This window comes from Hyaena hyaena, unplaced genomic scaffold (assembly GCF_003009895.1).
Source record: "Hyaena hyaena isolate Hyena2069 unplaced genomic scaffold, ASM300989v1 scaffold_806, whole genome shotgun sequence".
Taxonomy (NCBI): domain Eukaryota; kingdom Metazoa; phylum Chordata; class Mammalia; order Carnivora; family Hyaenidae; genus Hyaena; species Hyaena hyaena.
The window spans coordinates 289,395-304,816 of NW_024081440.1; the positions used below are offsets into that span (position 1 = coordinate 289,395).

Here is a 15,422-nt window from a genome sequence, read left to right on the forward strand (position 1 = left end):
CGTATGCACTCGCAAAACCAGCACTGCAATCAAGGTACATAGCATTTTCATTACCTCCCAAAGTTTCTTTATGTCCCCATGAAGTCTGTCCCTCCTTCCACTCCTTTTCCAGACAACCATTCATCTGATTTCTGTCTCCATTGCTTAGTTTGCATTTTCTAGAATATGATATAAGGAGGATCATATGGTATGTACTTTTTTTCTTTTTTAAACTGGCTGGTACCATAAAAACCCTTAACTTTTTCTTTCACTTTGTGAAGCAGTTTTTATAACAGCCATTCTTTACTTTTATGGAGGCATCATAAAATGTGTCTCACACTTCCTCTTCGGAGAATTAACCATTCACTGAAAATGGATTATAGATTTTATAAGTGAACCTTTTCTTGCCATACTTGACAGTGGAACTGGACTATAACCTTTGAGATACTCTCTAGCTTTAACACTGTTATGTCTATATAATGCTTCCAGTTAGTATTCAAAGGTAATTTTATACATTTCCTTGAAATTAGTTCAGTGACTATAAACAAAATTCAGTAGGATGTAGGGTTTATTTTGTTTCTAGGTTTAAGGCAATTTCCTAGTTATTTTTTTAGGACTCTCCATTTATACTTAATTGCTTAATGATTTTTCACATGGTGAAAACAAAGTTGCCATTTCAAAATTTAAAGTGGCAAAGGAATATGTATAAAAATAATAAGACCTTTATAGGACAGTCCCAATCCATAGGAAGAAGATCTGCTTGAGTGGAATCTAAAGACTAAAGTGAAAATCCTGGTATATTTTAAGACACAGTCATAATCAAGCAAATGATGATGACATCTACATTTTTGCCTCTTGACTTTTTTATAGCTCCAAACCACACCCATGTTGAAAATTGGCCTTTCTACTTGAGACCAAGTTCTTTTGAGATTAAAATCTTAGTAGTAGGCAGAATACTTCAGTTTGGCCTTGCTTATTTTCTTTGGTCGAACACTGACCTGACTTTGACAGAGGATTAACTGAGGATAGACACATCTTAGGCCGAATTTTAAACCTTCTGGATTGTTTTCTTGGACCTCCAGGTCTCAAGATCTAAGACCAACAGAAGCAGGTATGCAAAATTTCCCCTTATGTTAATAAAAATAATCTGGCTTCAGATTCTGAAACTGCTTTTTAAAATATATTTGTTAAATTGAGATAAACCTCTTCACGTTTTGTTTTAGTGCATTTTTGCTTTGGGATTTTAGATGGCTTTGATAATCGATGCAAATAGTAACCGTGGTGTAAGGGTCACGTAATTCTTAATTCTCTTTTAATTTTTCTGTTTTGAAAACTATTTCTGCCTTAAGTAATACTTGTTAGGTAAGAAAGGGGTGTTTGGGTTTATTCAGGGTTGGATTAAAAAAAATTCAGATTGTAATTTTTGATTTGGCCTTAGTTTTTTCCTTTAGAAATGTATATAAATTCTAAAAAAAAAAGAAAAGAAATGTATATAAATTCTTAGGGATATGCTAAGGCGACTGAACACACATTCTTTCTGTGCCCTCTAGAATGTATACGTATCATTGCTTCAAAGCTTGAGTCTTTCAGTCTAATGAAACAGCTCTTCCAATCTATGGTTTAATCATGGATAAGCAAAACTTTTCTTTTTTTCTAAAGCAATTCCACAGATAAGTAAAATAAGTGGTAATAGGAGATGTTGGTAGTATTAGGACGTGGTGAGAGTGTATCTAACCATCGGAGCCTGAAAAAAAATCGTTGAAATACATTCTTTATCATTATTTTTGCTCTTCTACATTTTAAAGTACCAGAATGTACTTGGAGATAGTACTCTTACTTAAAAGCTTCCCCCCCCCCCATCACTGTTTCATAGAATTTGGGAAGAGGCTGAGGGCTTTCAGAAAATTTCCTTATATAGTATACAAATAAACATGTTTTCTTTCACTATGAGCATTTTTAGTGGTTTCTAATACTGGCTAGAGAAACATATATCTTTACCCTAGCAGCCTCACCTGAGCTCTTTTCTTAGTAAAACAGAAAATGAGCAGTTCCCAGCCCATGTAAAGCTGAGAAGGTCTTGAATGATGCATGTCGAGGAAACTTGGATACTGATACTGCTGGCAGTTTGCATAGCTCTTAGTGCCAAAGAATTACAGACTCTTGAGTTTTCTTAAAAGGGGCCAGCTTCTAAAAAGTTAAGTATGTTTCCTTTGTGCAGTGACCTGAGCTCTCAAACCTAAGTAATAAATTAAGACTTATCTGCTCAGCTTTGTGAAGGAGTCAACCACTTAAATTTATTTGTATGCATCATAGAATAGAGTAACTCTGCAGATCTTAGAGAAACAAACACATCATGACCAATGAGCCCTGGAAAGTAAGTGCCGTGGACAAATTTCACATAGTTCTTAAAAAACCTTTTCTGGCTTTCTATGGAGCCAGAATTCCCTTTCCTGTATTATGCACGGAGTCCAACAAAGGCTGTGCCCTGTGCCAGTCCTTTCATAATGAACCAGCCAAATGCTCAATTGTGTTCTTGCAGAGGAGGGGGATAACATTCCTTTATGATCCTTAGTTTAGATCAGCTTACCACCCAAAGCATGATATTTGATTACCCTTATTATGTTACTTTGCATAGCTACAAATGTTACTAATGGCGTGGCCTTATCTAGCCATTATAAAAGTCCAAGTTCATGCTGACTTACTTTCAGTGCTATAAAAGGCCCTATTGCTAAGGTCCCCAGGAATATGAGCCTGTGGAGAATGGAGTGGCACTTGGGGTTAGTGCACTGTGAGCATACATCGCGAACTCCTGAATATAGTCCACTGAGTGCTTGGCTGCCTGTTTTTTCTAAGTACTGATTTTAATTTCTAATGCCCGTTGTGTCTGGGCCTGAATTGCTTTTAGAATTATAAAAGTTTACTGGCCTTTTCTGACTACATCCTTTATATTAGAATTCAGATTTTTAGAATTGCTTCTGTTTCTTTTCTTCCAAGTGTTTCCAACCCAGTTCTCACCTTTGCAGGATAGAAGAGATGCTATCATTAACCAGAAGTAGCAAATGGTGGGAAGAATTCTCCCTCTACCTATTCCAGTTGAGGCTGGACGCTGAGCTCTTTCCTCTTGGAACAATGTTCTCTAGCCTTTTTTCATTGCTTTACTCCCATCAGTAAAAACATTTTATACATACCACTTCCAAGAATATATTTGTAATAACTAATATCTCATGGTACAATATACAATTAGGGTACTATTTATTGCCAGTGACAGTGTAGAACTGTAGTTTACATAATCTTGATAATTTTGAATTGTTTGTCCAACTTGTGGTCACAATTGCCTCTGTTTTATTTTCTAATGTAGCTGGTGAAGTCTCATTAGGAGTGGAGATGTCTGCTCCTCCATTTTCTTGTGTTTGTATGCTTAGGATATTTTCAGTACCCAGTTTCTGTGCCGGCATCCTTTAAAACCACTTGCCCTACGTTGAGTGAAATAAATCAGACAGAGAAAGACAGATACCATATGCTTCCACTTATAGGAGGATTAGGAAAGACTTAATGGAGGACTGTGGAGGAGAAGGGGAAAAATAGTTGGGAAGAGGGAGGGAGGCAAACCATAAGAGACTCTTGAATACTGAGAACAAACTGAGAGCTGATGGTGGGAGAGAGGGAAAAGGGGGTGATGGGCATGGAGGAGGGCACCTGTTGGAATGAGAACTGGGTGCTATGTGGAATCCAACTTGACATTAAACTATGAAAGAAAAAACCAAAATGAAATAAATAAAGCCTTCCTATCAGCAACTAGATCTAGGATGGCAGGGAAGATAAATTTTAAAAGTGGAAAAAGTATAAATGTTTGCTCTTTACCTAAATAATTCTTCTCAACAGTTTCTCGAAATGTCTTTACTTTTCTACTCATATTTATTCTATTAAATTATGAATTCCTTTGTGATCACAAAAAAAAAAAAATAAAACCACTTGCCCATTTAGTGAAGGTAGTCTTGCTGTCAGTTAAGTTATATAATTTATTAATCCACTCACCTAAGCATACATAAATTTCAGAATATCCGAAATACTGGAAGTGGTCAAAGGAGCAATGGCCCACTGTCCAGATTCTGCTCTGTGGAATATCCACTCCTATCTTGGCGTGTCTCTTGAACTGTTTGTGACATAGGATCCTGTGTCATAAGGACCAAATTAGGCTGCTTGTGAAATACATTATGTTAAATATTTATATGTCTAATTTTGTTCCCTAATACTTCTTCCTAATATTTCCTGCTCTTTGGTGGAGACCTTTGTTCTTGGTGGCTTTTGAGGAGCTAAGGGTGTCACCTCTATCTTTTCATCTATAAGTTGAAGGGGTTGGACTGGATGACTTTTAAGGTTTTTTTAAATCTGAGATTCTTATTCCATTTAATTTTTTAATCTTTTTTTTATTTTTGTACATGCTTATTAACTCATCTTCATAAATAAGTGACTGTCACTGCTTGGAAGTGCTTGGAGGTTATTTCCATAAGGAATAATTTTCAGAAATATAAATGATGTATTAGGATCTTTTTAAGTCAAGATTTTAGACATATCTGTGACACCCAAACATAACTTTAGAAGTTTCCTTGCTCAGGGCACCTGGGTAGCTCAGTTGGTTAAGCATCCAGCTTTGGCTTAAGTCATGATTTCATGGGTTCATGGGTTTGAGCCCTTCGTCAGGCTCTGCGCTGATAGCTCAGAGCCTGGAGTCTGCTTTGGATTCTGTGTCTCCCTCCCTCTCTGCCCCTCCCATGCTCATGCTCTGTCTCTCTCTGTCTCAAAAATAAATAAAACATTTTTTTAATCTCTTAAAAGTCTCCTTACTCTTCAAGGCCCGCTGAGTTTAAATATTATCCCCTCAGGAAAATCTTTGTCAGACCCATATTTACTTCCTCTTTTTTTCCTCCTGTATAAGTCTGTCTGTACATTTTTATCAGTAGATGTGAATTATGGTTCTATGTGTACATGTTTGCCTTTCATGAGACACAGTTATTTATTGCTGAGTTTTATACCAGCAGGAAAATACTTCTTGTTTTCCACTGAAAATGTTGAAGAAAACTGTTGAGAACATGTTTTCCAAGAAATTATTCTAAAATGTTTTCTTCCCAAGGAAACCTTTTGGGTAAATCTTGGGGCTAGAGTTCTTATCTTGGAATCTATAGACTTCTAGGAGGTCCATCAATAGGCTTGAGGGTGAAATGTGCATCTACAGACTCCCTGAAATCACATGCAAAATTCAGATCTGTGTGCATTTTTCTGGGCACAGTGCCCATAGCTTTTTACCAAAAAAGGCTAAAAGTCAAAAGACCATTAAGCATCAATGTAAGAGGGAAAATATAGGCATTTTAAATATCAACTCTTCATCTAAATATATGTTTACTTCCTGACCAGATTTTCACCACTTTTCACTTCTCTACAGCATTTTGTGACCTTACCATGCAAGTCAGTGTTTATAGCAATACTTAATACCATAATCTTGAAAATGCCATGCTGTATAAATACAGCATTTATAATACATTTATAATACATGTATAAATACAGCATTTATATACTCTTGGCATTATCTTATTTATGAGTGATAGTTCTTATTGAATGTAATAAGTGAATATATTACTTTTTTTTAAAAAAAAGGGAGAATTTGGGGTTAAATTAGAATGAAGAAAGTAGGGGCGCCTGGGTGGCTCAGTCAGTTAAGCGTCTGACTTTGGCTCAGATCATGATCTCACGGTGTGTGAGTTCGAGCCCCACGTCAGGCTCTGTGCTGATAGCTAGCTCAGAGCCTGGAGCCTGCTTCGGATTCTGTGTCTTCCTCTCTCTCTCTGGCCCTACCCTGCTCACGCTATTTCTCTCTCTCTCTCTCTCTCAGAAATAAATAAAAACATTAAAAAAAAAAAAAGAAAGTAAAAAGAACCACATACGGAACTGTTTTGTAGGTCTCTTTACTAAGTCCTCTAATTTCAATGTCTGTATAAAAAAGGCTCAGATCTCTTCCTTGAATATCGTGTGGAAAGACAATTTCTTGCTTTCCTTGACATCCTATTTCATGTCGTCATTGGTTTTGGACATTCAAGAATCAGTGTGGTTTATCCAGAGGATCACAGGATTGGGACTCAAGCACACTGACAACAGTACCAGCTCTCACCCTCAGCAGTGGATGAGCTATGCTATGCAGGTTGACCTCTTGGAGTCTATGTCCTTATGTGTGAAATGGGAGTAAAATAATATAGGGAAACAGATAATACTACCACATAGAAAATTAGTATTTTCAGTTCTGCTGACTAGGTTGATGTAGGTCAAGTGTGATCATGTATGTGAAAGTGCTTTATAAATTAGAAAGCACTTAAATGTGATACTTATTTCTCTTGATAATGACACCTGTTCCTTACAATGTCATGGTGATCTTTCTTAGTCTTTGGTTTTAGGCCACCATGAAGACTCTGTTTCAAATTTATTTTTTCTTTCGTAAAGCTAGGTCATTATTATTAGCCAAGAATGAAATGTGTAGTGAGTTTACCCTGAGACACTTACATTAACTGAATAAACAGACTCCCCTGAAAACATACAAGTAAAAGACATGAATGTTATTTAAAGATACTGAAATTAACTAAAGTAAGATTTCCTAAGATTGCAAAAGCTGGGTAAGAGTCAATCTAACTCCAGAAGCAGAATAATTAAATTCCCTTGCAGCAGATCCCGAGTACCTTCCTGGACCTAGCCTTATATGGAGTAATAGAACTGTGGACCTTGACACTGTTGTTTGAATTTTACCACTCTAGCACTTACTAGCTGAGTGGCATTGGGTGGGTTACTTGACCTTAGTGAGCTTGAGTGTCCTTATCTGTCAAATAGATATAAACTTCTATTTCTGGAGGTTGTTTCAAGAATTAGAGTTAAATTATCTAAAGTGCCTTGCACATAGTAGATTCTTTTCATATGTCAATATTACTAGCTTTAAAAATTATAGTATTTATTCTGGGTTTGTGTATTCCTGTGTCCAGGCTGGTCTGTTTTAGAACCCTTTCATCATTTAACCTTTCATTCTGGGTGCTCTTTACTTAAGCTGAAGAGCAAAGTCTGACATACTTAAGATTTTTCCTCTATATCCACAAATCAAAATGTTTACTTAGGAGAGTTCCTATCTAATTTGCTTTAAAAAGAGATTTTCTACTGTATTTTTTTTGAAACCAGATGAAGAGGAAGGGTAAGTAAAAGTAAATGCATTATGGAAAGAAGAATCACTATATACAGTTGTAGGAAATGCCCCAATATGATATTATAACTAGATTTAACTAGAAACAGTATCTTTCATGTTTCTAGTTATAAAATAGTGAAATTTGCAAAAGAATAGTGAAAATAATATACACACATTTAAGAGTAAAGAATTTACCATTTATTTAATGTATCAGCTCTTTATTTTCTGTAAGGAGTAAAACATGAGAGAGATAACGGAAGGCCCTTCCCTGTTTTAATCCCTTCCCTTGTTAACAGTCCTGAGGTTGGCATCTTAATTATTTTTCCCACCCATCTTTTTATATTTTTCCATTAATAATATAAAGCACTATTTTAAATGCTTTAAAATTTCTCACAAATGATATTTGCTATAGATTTTTTCTCATTTATATTTCTTATGTTAAAACAAATATCTATTTCATTTTAACTGTTGTGTAGTATTTCACTAAATGAATATCCTATAATTATCTAGTTACCTAATGAAGGAATTCAGGTGGTTTCCATTTTTTTTGATACTGTTAACAAGGCTGTGCTTTTATCTTTATTTTGGCATATTTATATAAGAGTTTCTCTGTGATAAATTTCTAGAAGTGAAATTATGGGTCACAGAGTATGCTTTTCACCACTTTCAGATATACACCACTTTAGAGAGCAATGTGATTTAAGATGTTAGGTAATTGTTTTCATTTGCCTTTTCCATTGTATGTAGCTATTAAAATAATGTTCCCCATTAAAAAATCATGCATGTATCTAGGTATATAAATATATATGAGTATTTGTAAATTAAAATAGTCCAGAAGGATACCTCCCAAGTACTGCCGTTGTGTTAGATTTTTATACTGAACATGAAATACATGAGCAAAACAGGAAAATTGACCCATAATGATAGGAGAGTATCAACCAAAACTGACCTAAAATTGACATAGATATTAGAATTATCAGATAATGACATTAAAACAATTATTACAGCTGTATTCCATATGCTTAAAAGAGTTAAGTGGAGACATTTAAAATGCTTTAAAAGACTTACATTAAACTTCTAGAGATAAAAACTATAAAATGCCAGATGAGCAATGCACTGGATGGTTTAGGGCAGATTAGACATTGCAGAAGAATAGTGATCTTGAAGACATAGCAGTAGAAACTATTCAAAATAAAACAAAGAAAAGAATTACAAAAAAATTTTAAAATATCATCAGTGATCTATGGGACTTCAAGTGACCTAATATACATGTACTTAGAGTTCCTAAGGAGGAGGGAAAACATAAAAGATATTTGAAGAAATCATGGTAAAAAATATTTACAAATTTGACAAAACCTGTAAACAAGATCAAGTAACCAAAGCAAAAGTACATGCAGAAAACTGCATCAAAGTTTATTGTAATTAAAGTGCTTAAAACCAGTGCTAAGGATAAAATCTTAAAAGAAGCCAAAGAAAAAAGACAGTTTACGCAGTTACATACAGAGGAAGAAAGCTAATGTAAATTTCTTGTTGGAAACAACATGCATAAGATAGTGGAGGAACATTATTAAAATACTGAAAGGAAAACTGTCAACCTAGAATTCTACACCCAACAAAAATTTCTTTCAAAACCAAAAATGAAATAAAGGCTTTTCAGTCATGTGAAAAGTGGAAAAATCCATCATCAATTCTCACTACAAGAAATGTCATAGAAAGACCTTCAGGCAGAAAGAAAATGATACCATATGGAAATACAGATCTATACAAAGGAATGAAGAGCACCAGAAATGGCACTATAGAGGTGAACTGTAAGGTTTTTTTCTTATTATTTAAATCTATTTGAAAGGTAATTATTTAAATAAAATAGTAGGATGAAGTACGGGATTTATAACATATGTAAAGTATATGACAAAAATAGCATAAAGAATTGGTGGGAAAAAGTAAAAGTATACATTGTAACATCCTTATACTCTATGTGGAAGGGTATAATAGCACTTGAGGATAAGCTATAATGAGTTAAAAGTGTATAGTACACACCCTAAAGCAATCACTAAAATAATAGAGAAGCCAAGAAAGGAGATAAAATGGAATTATAAATAATATTTGAGTAACCCAAAAGCAAATAGAAAAAGAGGAAGAACGGAAACAAAGAACAGGTGGGACAGATTGCAAGATAAGAGACTTAAACCTAATCATATCAATAATCACATCAAAAGGTTAATGGTCGAAACACCCCAGTTAAAAAGCAGAGATAGTTCAGACTGGGTGAAAACACAAGACCCAGCCAATGTTGCCTTGAAGGAACACCCTTTAAATATAAAGACATTGATAGGTTAAATGTAATGGAATTGGAAAAAATACACCGTAATATTGCACACCAAAAGAAAGCTGGATCCTAGCTGTATTAACATCAGGCAAAGTATATTTCAGAGCAAAGACTATTTCTAGGGATAAAGAAGGTAATTTCATAATGACAAAGGGGTCAATTCTAGTTATCTACCTAATAGCATATCTTTAAAATAAAGTAAAATTTGATTCAACTGCACAATATATCCACAATTATAGTTGAAGATTTCAATTGAATAGAAGCAGTAGACAGAAACTTAGTAGGATGTAGAAGACTTAATACTATCATTCACCTGGACCTTTTTGATATTTATAGAACACTCTACCCAACAGAAGCAGAATAAATACACTTTCTTTTAAAGTACAGCCAGTGTTTGCTAAATTAGATCATATGTTAGACCATAAAATAGGCTCAATAAGTCAAATGTAGCATGTTCTTTCACCATAATGGAATTAAATTCAAAATCAAATTAGAGAAATCCACAATTATTTTTAAACTAAGTAACCACTTAATAACCCAGTGATGAAAAAAGAAATTAAAAAGGGAACCAAGTATTTTGACCTGAATGAAAATGAAAATACACCATATCAAAATGTGTGGGATGCCACTAAAGCAATCTTCAGGGGAAATTATTGCACTAAATGGTCGTGGATGAAAAGAAGAAAGGCTTCAAATCAGTGGCTTCAGTTTCCTCTTTAAGAAGCCAGAAAAAGAAGGGGCTCCTGGGTGGCTTAGTTGGTTGAGCATTTGATCCTTGATTTTGGCTCAGGTCATGATCTCACAGTTTGTGACTTTGAGCCCCATGTTGGGCTCTTAGCTGACAGAACCCCATGCTGGGATTCTCTCTCTCTCTCCTCCCTCTCTGCCCCTCTACCGATCTCTCTCTCTCTCTCAAAATAAATAAATAAACTTAAAAAATATAGAAGCAAGTAAATCCAAAACCAGAGTAAAAAAAATAAAAATGATCAAAGAAGATATCAACAAAATTGAAAACGGGTCCGACTTTCACTTAGGTCATGATCTCGCGGTTCATGGGTTCAAGACCCGCGTCGGGCTCTGTGCTGACTGCCAGCTCAGAGCCTGGAGCCTGTTTTAGTCTGTGACTCCCTCTCTCTCTGACCCTCCCCTGCTCATGCTGTCTCTCTCTCTCTCCTAGAAATAAATAAAAAACATTAAAAAAAAAATTGAAAACAAAAACAATAGAGAAAAATCAATGAAACTAAAACCTACTTAAAAAAATTTTTTTTAATATTTATTTATTTTTGAGAGAGACACAGAGTATAAGTGGAAGCGGGGCAGAGAGAGAAGGAGACACAGGATCTGAAGCAGGCTCCAGGCTCTGAGCTGTCAGCACAGAGCATGGCGCAGGGCTTGAACTCGTCAACCTTAAGATCATGACCTGAGCCAAAGTCAGACGCTTATCTAACTGAGCCACCCAGGTGCCCTTAAAACCTAGTTTTTGAGATGATCAATAAAACTGATAAACATTTTGCCCACAGTGATAAAAAAGAAAGACAAATATCAATATAAGAAATGAGAGAAGTGACATCACTATAGACTCTACAGATATCTATATCTATACGCTCTATATCTATTAAAGAAATTGACTTTGTAGTTAAAAACATGCTCACAAAGAAAGCTCTAGGCCTAAGAAGCTTCTAACAAACATTTAAGGAACAAATAATACCAATTCTATACAAACTTCTTCAGACATGTAGGAGAGCATACTTCCCAGTTCATTCATGATACCAAAATGATTCTGATCCAAAGCCAATGAAATTACCAAAAAAAAAAACAAAAACAAAAACAAAAACCCAAAAGAATGAACATTTACTAAAGGAAAATGAAACCTATATCCATGGACGGACTTTTATACATATATTCATAGCAGCTCTTGTGTAGCAGCCTAAATCTATAAACAACCTGAATGTCTGTGATTTGTCCATACAAAGGAACCCTACTCAGGAATATAAAGGAATAAACTGTTAAAACAGCAACATAGATAAACCTAAAAATATTTATGCTGAGTAAAAGAAGTCAGAAGAAAAGAGTATGTATGCATGATTCTATTTATATGAAGCTCTAGAAAATGCAAAGTAATCCATAGTGACATTAAACCCATTATTGGTTGCCTAGGAACAGGGAGAGATGGGAGTGAGGTATTAACTGTCTTGATTATAGTGACAGGGATAGTATATCAAAACTTCAAAGCTTGTACTTTAAAGATATATACTTTGGTGTTTGTTAATTATACCTTAATAAGACTATTAAAAATAAATGTATGGTTTAGAAAAGATGATTATAGTGACAGGGATAGTATGGCTCAGTCGGTTAAGCATCTGACTTCCGTTGAGGTCATGATCTTACAGTTCGTGAGTTCAAGCCCCACATTGGCTCTTTGCTGTCAGCACAGCCTGCTTCAGATCCTAAGTGTGCCTCCCTCTTCCCCTCCCCAGCTCACACGCACTCTCTTTCTCAAAAAAACTGGATAGTTTTATGTCTAAAACTAAGCTCCTTTACTGGCAGAACATTTTCAAGGATCATCCATGTTGTGATATATGTTGTATTGCATTCCTTCTTAATGCGGAATAATATGCCATTCTATGTATAATATCACATTTGTTCTTTCATCAGTTAATGGACATTTTGGTCTTAGGTATTGTGAATGATGCTTATGAAAAGTTTATGCAAGTATAGTCCAAAAAATTAATTGTAGTTTCCAAGTGGTGTGTATTTTCAGTACACGGATTAAATATAGAAAAGAACAAAGCAGAAAGTTAAAGGTTATCCAAAAATCCCATCACTGTGCCATTACTTTTCATCATGGGTAAACATCATTCCAGATATCTCTACGTATATAAAATATGGAGCTGCTTTAAATGCACACTTTATCTTTCTCCATTCTTTTTTCTTGTCTAACTCCTATACTGTCACTGCTCCTGAAGAGGCTGGCTAGCCTTATCAGATGTGTTCAGGTACAATTAGTGTAGAAGCGTGATTATGGGGGCCAGGAGACGTCTCTCTCCCAACCTTCCTCTCTGCTCAATTCACCTGAGACTCTGAAATTTTTAGAAAGAGAATACAGCTTTTTATTCTATAAATTATAAAAGTGGTTTAAAGCATAAAATCTTCTGAAAGAGGTGATAAAATAATGTCTGGGCTTTCACATATGCCCTTCTACTTGATCCTGACAACCCTATGAGGTATAGGTTATTACATCCAGTATTACAAGGGAGATCCAGAGAGGTCAGATACCCAAGAGTGCTGGTGAGAGGTAAATACAGCATTGATTCTTGGATTTGTCAGGTTTTATAGCTCACTGGAAGGCAAGAAGGCACAGATGCTGAGAAGGAAGGCTGGGGCAGCTACCCTGGGTTAGGGCAGAAATGCTGGCTTGAAGAGTTGGCATCTTCAACAACCCATGGCCCACTTAACTGGTCTGTATACTCTCTCTCTTTTTTTTTTATGTTTTATTTATTTATGAGAGAGAGAGAGAGAGAGTGAGCAGGGGAGTGTCAGAGAGAGAGAGACACACACAGAATCCGAAACAGGCTCCAGACTCTGAGCTGTCAGCACAGAGCCTGACCCGGGGCTCAAACTCAGACTATGAGATCATGACCTGAGCTAAAGTCGGTCGCCTAACTGACTGAGCCACCCAGGTACCCTGCAAATTTTCATCTTTTATGGATGAATAATATTTCTGTGTGTGTGTGTGTGTGTGTGTGTGTGTGTGTGTGTAAATATCTTCTTTATCCATTCCTCTATCAGTGGATACTTGGGCTGCTTCCATAGTTTAGCTATTGGAAATAATACTGCAATAAGTGGGGGTGCATGCATCCCTTTGTTTTAGTGTTTTTGTATTTTTTGGGTAAATACCCAGTGGTGTGACTACTGAATCATAGGGTAGTTCTATTTTTAACTTTTTGAGTAACCTCCATACTGTTTTCCACAGTGATTGCATCAGTTTGCATTCCTATCAACAGTACACAAAGATTCCTTTTTTTCTACATCCTCACCAACACCTGCTTTTTCTTGTGTTTTTTATTTTAGCCATTCTTACAGTTGTGAGGTGATATTGTAGTTTTGATTTGCATTTCCCTGATGATGAGTGATGTTGAGCATCTTTTTATGTTTCTGTTGGCCATCTGGATATCTTCTTTGGAGAAAGGTCTATTCATGTCTTCTGCCCATTTAAAAATTTTTTTTAATGTTTATTTTTGAGAGAGAGAAAGAAAATGCAAGGAGGGGAGGGGCAGAGAGAGAGGGAGACACAGAATCTGAAGCCGACTCCAGGCTCTGAGCTGTCAGGACAGAGCCCAATGCAGGGCTCGAACTCACGAACTCTGAGATCATGACCTGAGCTGAACTTGGACACTTAACTGACTGAGCCACCCAGGCCTCCCTTTATATTATTCTTTCTACATGTATTTCTAGTGCTCAAGGAAGCCTAGAACAACCATGTCTGCCACATGCAAATGATTTAAGGTATTGATTCAAATCAGCTAGGAGGGGCACCTGGCTAGCTTGGTTGGTTGAATATGCAATTCTTGATCTTGGGTGGTGAGTTTGAGCCTGATGATGGGTGTAGAGATTACTTAAAAATAATAAATAAAAAATAAAGATTAAAAAATCAGCTGGGAGAATTTTATAGAATAGGGAAGATAAAATGAGTGTAATTATATGCTTGGTATATCAGGGATAAGATATAGTACAAGACCAGGAAACTCAAAGACCTGGCCAATAGTATTTGCGATGTTAGTTGTTCAAGAGGATGTTAGCAAACAGTGGATACATGACTAATTCACTTCTCTGAGGCGAAGGGGAAAAAACTCTACAAAGCATATATTTGGTAGGATTTTAATGATTTTCTACACTTGCATTCAAATAAAGAATTCTTGTTGAGCACCATCTATGGGTAAGCAATGTGTTGGACACTCATATTCAGAAATAATCTGAGGAAAGGTGTTTCTTACATCCCCTAATGCATAGTCCTTGATAGAGGTAGGATCAACAGAAGATACGGTATGCAAACTGGCATTCACCAACAAGTGTTGAATGACTTTCTTTGGCTTTACTGAGGGATATAGCTGCTTGGTCAGAGGGAATTGAGGAAGACTTTACCAGGAAATGGTATTTACCTGGATCCAGAATGATTACCAGGAATCTGCAGAATGTGGAAAGGCTGAAGAGAATTCTTGGAAAAGGGCATGTGCAGAGGGTTGGTATAAAGGAAGAGCTAACATGTACAGGATCTGCTGGTGTGCTCAGTATGACTGTGGCTTGTAGTGTGGGCAGGGTGGGATCTTGTGGTATAGGGGCATTGCATTAGATACCAGCTTGGATTTATTGTTTATAAACAAAGTTTGTCCCTTCCAGTTTTCAAAATCATTATTAACTTTTATGTAGGAATGGTTAAATGTGATTCTCAACTTTTTTCATGCCTTCACTTCTAATCTATTATATAAGTAATATATGATTGTTGTGGAAAATAGGCAGCTATATAGAAAAAAATTAAATCATTCATAATCTCACTACCATCACCTCTTAAACAGCTCCTGTTATCACTTTTATGCTCAAAAATACTTTTTTTATTGGGGCACCTGGGTGGCTCAGTCGGTTAAGAGTCCGACTTCGGCTCAGGTCATGATCTCATGGTTCGTGGGTTTGATTGAGCCCCATGTTGGGCTCTATGCTGACAGCTCAGAGCCTGGAGCCTGCTTCAGATTCTGTGTCTCCCTCTGACCCTCCCCTGCTCACACTGTCTCTCTCTCTCTCTCAGAAAAAAAAAAAAGTTTACTTTTTTTCTTTAAAAAAATTAGGTGACTAATTATTTAGTCACCTGGGTGATTCAGTCAATTAAGCATCCAACTTCTGCTCAGGTCA

The 15,422-nt window shown here is 36.0% G+C and overlaps 1 protein-coding gene across 1 annotated transcript in view; it reads left to right on the top strand.

The window, feature by feature from the left end:
- The first annotated feature begins 1,009 nt into the window (after window positions 1-1,009).
- Window positions 1,010-15,422, top strand: part of PLS1 (plastin 1) — a 79,849-nt gene continuing 65,436 nt past the window's right edge. Inside the window, exon 1 of the mRNA XM_039219318.1 lies at window positions 1,010-1,090. The gene's annotated coding sequence lies outside the window, so the exon portion shown is untranslated. The remainder of the gene's footprint in view (window positions 1,091-15,422) is intronic.